Below are 7,910 nucleotides of genomic sequence, written 5' to 3'. Positions count from 1 at the left end.
CCTTCAAGTCGATTCTGACTCACAGCAACCCCCATCGGGTTTCCGAGGTGGTTAATCTTTACAGAGTACATTGCCCAGTCTTGCTTCCATGGAGTGGCTGGTGGGTTTGAACCACCAACTTTCTGGTTAGCAGTTAGATGCCTTAGGCACTGTGTTACTAGAGCTAAATAATTGCTTGATGAATAAGTGCTTCAACAAAAAAGCCAAAAAGGAAATACCTTTTTTTTTCTTTTTTTTTTTTTTGCAATAAGCTAAAAGAGACAGAGGACTTAAAAAGTATAGACATGGTGGAAGAAGAGAAAATGAAGGAAGGAAGAGAAGATAATGATGTCAGCTAGGACTTTGTATCCATACCAATAATTCTACTTCCCATGAAGTATTCCTATGAAGTATGAAGTATTATGAAAGCATATACTATGCTGTGTTCATATCAAAGATTTCTTTCCAAGCCAGCAACACACTGAAAATAGATGAGACTATTTTTACTAGGTGATAGGCACCAATCTCAGTGACTTTCATTTATCAATTCACTTGCTCTTCAAAGCAACTCTGAGGTAGACAATATTATTAACTCTATTTTACAGAAAAGGAAGCTGAGGAAAAGGAAAGATAAGTGACTTGTCCAAGGGAACAAAGATAAAATGAGGGGTTGGATTTCAAATTTAGGAAATGTGGCTTTGAATTTGCCTTTTAAACCACTACATCCTTAAGTATTTTTGCTTTATTGCCTCCATTTATATATACATTGGTAGCACTGGTGGTGTAGTGCCTAAGGCATTTGACTGCTAACAAGAAGCTTGGTGGTTCAAACCCACCAGCCATTCCTCAGAAGGAAGATTGGGCAGTCTACTTCCGTAGTGATATAGCCTTGGAAACCCAAGGAAGGGTCGCTATGAGTAGGATCCGACATGACGGCAGTGAGTTTATATATACATTAACCCAATATTTCTTTATCAGAGTCCCGTCAGCTAGATAAAATTAATATTATCATTCCTGATTTTATCATTTAGCATTTTATTGTCAGTAAAACCATCATGTGGAATTAGCTCAACCACATTTACACAGCAACAGCATTCTTCTATGCCTAACTCCCATGGCTACAGGCTATTTCCCAGGAACAAACTATATAAGTGGAAGGTTACACAAATACAAATCATCAGGCTCAGCATTGCTCATTACATTTGCAATGTATTTGTCTATTTTTTTTTCCCCAAAGGAACAAAAAGCTTAGTTTTCCCCAATTACAATGCAGTCCTCTGTTTTTATTCTTTCTTTTCTATTCCCTAACACAGGTTTGATTTCCACCAATGGACTTCATGCACAGCCCCCACCTGGCTGTCAGAGGAGGCTTTCAGTGTTGCTATGGTGCTTCCAGAGGAGCCTGCATGCTAAGATGGACTAGGAAGAAAATCCTGGTGATTCACTTCCAACAATCAGCCAATGAAAATACTATAGATCACAATGGTCCAGTCCTCAACCAGTCATGAGGATGGAGCAGTACCAGGCAATGCTCTATTCAATTGTGCGTGGGGTCACCAGGAGGGGACTGGGTTGACAGCAGCTAGCAACAACAACTCCATTCTATTCCTATTTTGTTTGTTTTTCTTCTTATAGGAAGAAATTATCTAACTATCCATTTGCATTATCTATTTATCTATCATCTATCTACCCCCTTGGAGAAAAGTAATAATATTCCTTTCTTTACATGTGGAATGGAATATTGTCATTTCAAGGCTTCCCTAGTAAGCACTGCTCTTCTTGTATAACCATTCTTCAACATTTTTACTGGTACTCATAATCGTTCTCTTTTCCTTGCTGGATTCTGGTATCAGTTTGTTGTGTTCTATTTCTTATTCTTCTATGTTTTCCATATCTAATTGTTCCATTTTTCACCTCTGCCTTCTCCCCCACTTATCACTCTGCTGTTATTTGGTTTCCATTTTGGAAGTTGACAATTAAAGGGACAGTTTTATCCTTCAATGTGTCTCTCTAACTTATTCATGAAATCACCAGCAGCCTCCTTCACACATGAAACGTCTAGTCCAAGGTGGAAGATGAATAGTCATTAAGAAAGTGTATACTTCATATAGATGGAAACCTTTGGACTCCCAGCCTCCTGCTGTGCCTACTAGCTTTAAGGAATAGCAGTTCAGTTTTACTTTTGAGAGAGCAGAACAAGAGCCGTATATATCGTCTTTCTGCTGTCAATAGTTAAGATCTATTGCTCTGTATTAAAAATCGTTGTCATTCATTGCCATCTAGGTGATTCTGATTCATGGCAACCCCACATGTGTAGTGTAGATCTGCTGCATAGGGTTTTCAAGGGAGTGACTTTTGGAGGCAGATTTCCAGGCCTGTATGTCAAAGTACTTCTGGGTGGGTTCAAATTGATAACCTCTCGGTAAATAGTTGAGTGCTTAACTGTTTGCATTACCCAGGGACACCTTGTATTCAAAGTGTCATGAATACATTCTTGAGTCAGAATTCAGTCTTGGGAGGTGTCCTGAAATGCTGTTTAATGTCTGAATTCCAAGTGGGTTTTTACAGCAAGGATATTGCTAGTATATATGGTAAGTAGGTAATTGCTTTTAACATTACCAGATTTTGCACAAATAACACGTGTGTTATACATTTCTGCAAACATCTCGACCACTGCATATTATTTTTCATAAGCACACTATACTAGTGTTTTTTACATGTTATTGACTTCAATTTCAATTTTTTTTTTCTGTCCAAAAGATTTAATGTTACTAGTACAAAACTGATCTCATGGAAACTTCTTTTAAGGTAGGTAGTTTCCTAAAGCAAGTGGAACCAATGGTGAACTGAATGAGCTCATGATGGAAATAAGATACCATGTTGAAATCAGAGTATGAAGGCGTGAAGAGCTAGAAATTAGTATGTAAGAAATGATCCTAGGCCTAAAACTACAAGGACAAGATGTTGTTTATATTTTATTGTTTTCATAAATCTAAAACTGCAACATAATTTTTGATAATCAATGTCTTTGAAAACAGCAAATAAAACCAGAGGAAATTGTGTTTTTATCATAAAATAGGACATTTTAGTTTATACTTTCATTATCATCATCGTCTGCCTTCTGGAACCCTCCAAATCTCATCTCTTGTCATTATCATCATTGAAATATCTCAAAGCTGCCTGCAGCTGCTCTTCTGTGACTTCTGAACTGATGTCATCATCATCACTGCCTTCAGCATCTTCATCTTCTTCATTGGTATTCTGCTGGCATACAATCTCAGCCTTCTGTAAATTTGGCCCACTTCAGTCATCTTGATGGTGTGAACTCATGAATCCCAGACTGCATCTATTCATCCCACTCTCTTCTGACAAAAGTCTTGGATGGGTGGTTGACCACTATATCTAGTGGCAGCAGCTTGCAGATAAAGCCACCAGATATGACTGTTACATGGGCATCAGTTGAATTGATACAATTTTGAACTTTTTTTTTTTTTTTTTTGATGAGCAGCTGAGGTATCAAAAATTAGCAAAGACTTCTTTGTAAAGAATCCCATAGGCCTGTCCTTATAACGTTTATCTACTCATGCTTTCATAACCTCACAGTCCATCCATCCCTTATTACCATGAACAACCACACTAGTGGGCAGTTTTTTGCAGGGCATAATAACTCCCTGGAAAATCGCCATTGGCTCTCATTTCACTCTCTGTGCAGTGCAACCAATGACCTGGTGAACCAAGCCTTCTTTTTGTCCAGTGTTTGTAATGGCTACAGTTTTTGGACCTAAAGCATCCACAGTCCTGGTGACTGGAATGTTGAAAGACATAGGAACCTTGTCCATATTAATGACATCTATTGCAGACATATCAAGTTCAAAGATTTCTTTGGTGATGAATTCACAAAAGTTGACCATCTTTTCTTCCAATCATCTGGAAGTAGCTGGCCTAAAGTGGTTATCGTTCTCAAGGAAAGTCCATTCCTTTTCACAAATTTAGAAATCAAGATGAAAATCACATTGAAATGTAGGATTCCTCTTTTATTTGCTAGATGTTTCATTTTATCCATATCGGGACAATAAAGACAGCTTGATTTTGTTCTCTTCCAGAAATAATCTACTCTTTCAACTCATTCTCCAACTCAGGCCATCATATTGCTTTGGACCCATGACATGCAGATTCATTTTCTCTAGTTCCTTTTTCTCCTTTCTCCACTCGTGAATGGACAATTCCCCAACTTTGAACTGTCTTGCTGTCACTCTATTGGTTGTTTTTTCTGCCCTTGCAATGACTATAAGCATGGAGTCTGCAGTGTAGGACTTCTGTTTCATACTTGACATGATCCCAAAGGGTTCTAAGATTTAGATTTATAAACTGAAAAAAATGTCCACAATATAATTGGCAACTGGATGGTTCTAGTAAGGAGGTCATAAAAATTCAAATGTAAGGTGTACAGGAGCAAGAGTCTTGTTATATACTGGTGATCTATTGATCAAAGACAATGGTGCTAATAAGACATAATTAGTCTATGAAATAATCAGACCTAACAAGCTGAATTGTTTCACTTAGGAAGCTCTGATAAGGTTTTCCAATTCAACTGCTGAAACAAGAGCAATTGTGTATCAGTTTTGGTTTGTTTTTTCCTCCACTTGAAAATCAGAGTTGGAAGAAGACTATGCTAGTTATGCCAATGTCAGTTAAATCAAGGTTCCTATTCAGAGCTTTTCAAGGCCATTTAAGACAGGGCAGGCTTTGCTTTTGTTTACCCTTCCAATCAATAGCACGTGATTTATGGACAGGCTTCAGCAGGTTCAAGGTTCCAATTGATGACTCAAAATTGACTGGGATATAATTATCAATTTAATAGAAACAAACTTACAGTTTCAAATGTTTCATTTCTAAGTACTAAGGTACTACCAAACTCAAATCATGATTTACTGACTATGGCTGATACCTTCATTACACAAATATGATCAAAAATAACTTCTTCAGACTATTGAATGAGGGTGAATGAGGCCAAAATTCACTTCTGGAAATGTCATGAGACATATACAGTATGTGCATGGGTGTGATATGACAGAACTTTTACATAATCTTGTCATTTCCACACATTATATGCATGTACACATGTGGGCATGCTATATGTGAATAGATATAGTGATGAGTATTTACTTTGAATAATCAGAACTCCAGTGATTCAAACAATGCATCAACTTGTAATGCCATCTAACACAGCAAAAGAGAATTTGTGTGAAACTGACCAAAAGAAAGTATTTTTAAAAAAACTTATTATTGCATAACTAATTCTTGGATCCGTCACCCCCACACACTAACCACAGATCAATCATTTAAATAGTTCACATCATCCCCTAACAAATGAAATTGATAGGCTATGTACTTTTTAATTTACCACCTTTCACTGATAAGGTTAATGGAATTAAGTTAACCATAAAGATTATTGTAAATTTAATGTTGTATCCTTAGATGTCTGAGGTAATTTAGTACATTCCAATAAATACAAGGTTGGGAAACATAAAAGGAAAATTTATGATACTAATTTAAACAGTATCTTTCTACATCTATTGTGCATGCTATAGCATAGCCCAGGATATTTGTTAACTCACAAATATTATGAAAGAGAAAAGATGGGAGCCTTAACTTTTCTATAGAAAGTGGAGTCAAATACTCATTGTGATATTGTCATTGTTGTTACTGGGTGCTGTTGGGTTGATTTCTGACTCAGAGTGAGACAGAGAAAAACTTCCCATTGTGTTGTCTTGTTGTTGTTGTTATGTGCCGTCGAGTCAGCCCTGGCTCATAGCAACCCCTCCTTGGGTTTCCGAGGCAGTATCACTACGGAAGTAGGATTGCCCAACCTTCCTTCCGAGGAGTGGCTGGTGGGTTTGAACCACCAGCCTTCTGGTTAACAGTCAAGTGCTTAGCCACTATGCTACCAGAGCTCCCGCGTTGTCTTGGCTGAAGCCTTTAAGGAAGCAGATCCTCAGATCTGTCTTTCAGAAAGCCACTGGGTGGCTTAAACTGCCAACCTTTCAATTTGCAGCTGAGTGCTTAACCATCGTGCCACCAGAGCTCCTTCATTGTGATATGAGTAATAGCCACATGAAATAAAATAATTATTTCCAAGTAATTCAGCGATGAAATATTTTAAACTGTCAGTAATGGGAATATACATGAATATTAAGTCCATTGTTCATATCTTAACCTAATAATGTGTATTTTTATTATTATCATAATGATCAGAGTTAGGTTTACAAACCAAAACAAATTTTTTAGTTTGTTTACTGAGTATTGTAACAGAGATATTTGTTGTGATCTTTACACACACACACACACAATTGGACAAAATACAAACTTGATGTTGGTATTAGACAATATTTTTAGTCATTAACATTACAGCTTTATAGATATGAAGGAGATGATAAATGTTATATTAATAGCTGTTTTGGGTATCACAGAAACTGTGCTAAATAAATTTTCTCATGGAATTTATGAAGTAATTACTATTATAGTCATTTTATGCGTAAGGAGCTATTGAGTCTTAGAGAGGTTAAATAATTACGTTAAGGTCATACAGCTAGAAAATAAGTGAAAAATTTAAACTTAGATTATTCTAAAATTTATTCTTTTGAAAGCAGCACTATATTATCTTCCTACAGCTATACAATAATATAACACGATGTCCAAAAACTACAAGTCCTTTTTATTCCTTACATTTAGGCAAGAGGGCAGAAGATAACCTTGGCAAGAGAACTATTTTCAGAGTCTTTATTGTTGATGGTTTTAATAAAAGAGGAAATATCTTTGATGTTTCCCTTTTATGTGGTGTCTGGTATTTGGTCTATGGCCACGATCTATATATAGCCTCCTGGAAAATTAACCAATAATACAAAGTTTCTTATTTGTAGCACTAACTCCTTCCAACTTTGTACACATTTTCCTGCATAACTTGATAACTAAAAAGAAAGGCAACAAACAGGAAAGAAAAAAGAATTCCAGTTTTAAAAAAATAAGCAAGGAAATCTGATAACAAAATAAATATGAACACTAGAAAAAAAATGACATATTAAGATCTAGAATTTAAAGGAATTGATGAAAATATTGGCAATTTATTTTCTTAGGAAATGATTTATTCTTTGTTAACTTGGCACATAGAAAAATTTTAAAATAAAACCAACAAAAATTCAAATCTCAACTGTGTTTTGCTTATTGGCAGTGCTGTGAAGGATAAAATATTCAAATTATTTGAGGTCATTTTAGAAATAAGAGATTATCCACTCAAAAATTGGTTGTAGCATGTGGGATTTTTATAAATGGTTTAATAGGGTGTGTATTTAAAAGTACTGGCATTAATGAATTATTGTCCATAAAAGAAAACTCAGTGTTTTCCCAGAAAACAAATAGGTGGTTTTATTCTACTTTTGAAGTTTTCTCTTGCAATACATAAACATACTTGGTATCCTGGAGTCTCTTATCCTACTAACTCACAGGTTTTCTCTCATTTAATTGTCACTAGAAAATCCACTATTTTTTTCCTTATAAATTAAGAAAGTGTGGGTTATCCTGAGGCCCCAAGGTACCATTTGTAATATGTTAAATCTCTTGTCTATTTCTCTTGCCCATGATTGGTGTAGTCGAAGTGTAATAAACCACTATAAGGTTGAACAAGTTAACTGAGATTCTTTTTTGCCCATAGCCTGCATAGAATAGTTACATACTGAATAATTAATGTTGTCATAGTTAGCTGCCATCATGTCAGCCCTGACACATGGTAATCTCATGCATAAAGATACTCAAGGAAGAAAGGCCTGGTGATCTACTTTCAAAAGTCAACCAATGAAAACCTATGGAAAAAAAATAATAGAGTGGTAGTATTTATTTGAAATTGTTGTTGTTGTTATGTGCCATCATGTCAGACC

The sequence above is a fragment of the Orycteropus afer genome, unplaced genomic scaffold (genome assembly GCF_000298275.1).
Source record: "Orycteropus afer afer isolate SDZICR_OR568_19922 unplaced genomic scaffold, OryAfe1.0 scaffold00280, whole genome shotgun sequence".
Classification (NCBI taxonomy): domain Eukaryota; kingdom Metazoa; phylum Chordata; class Mammalia; order Tubulidentata; family Orycteropodidae; genus Orycteropus; species Orycteropus afer.
The sequence above is the reverse complement of the archived record's forward strand: the minus strand, read 5'-3'. Positions refer to the sequence as shown.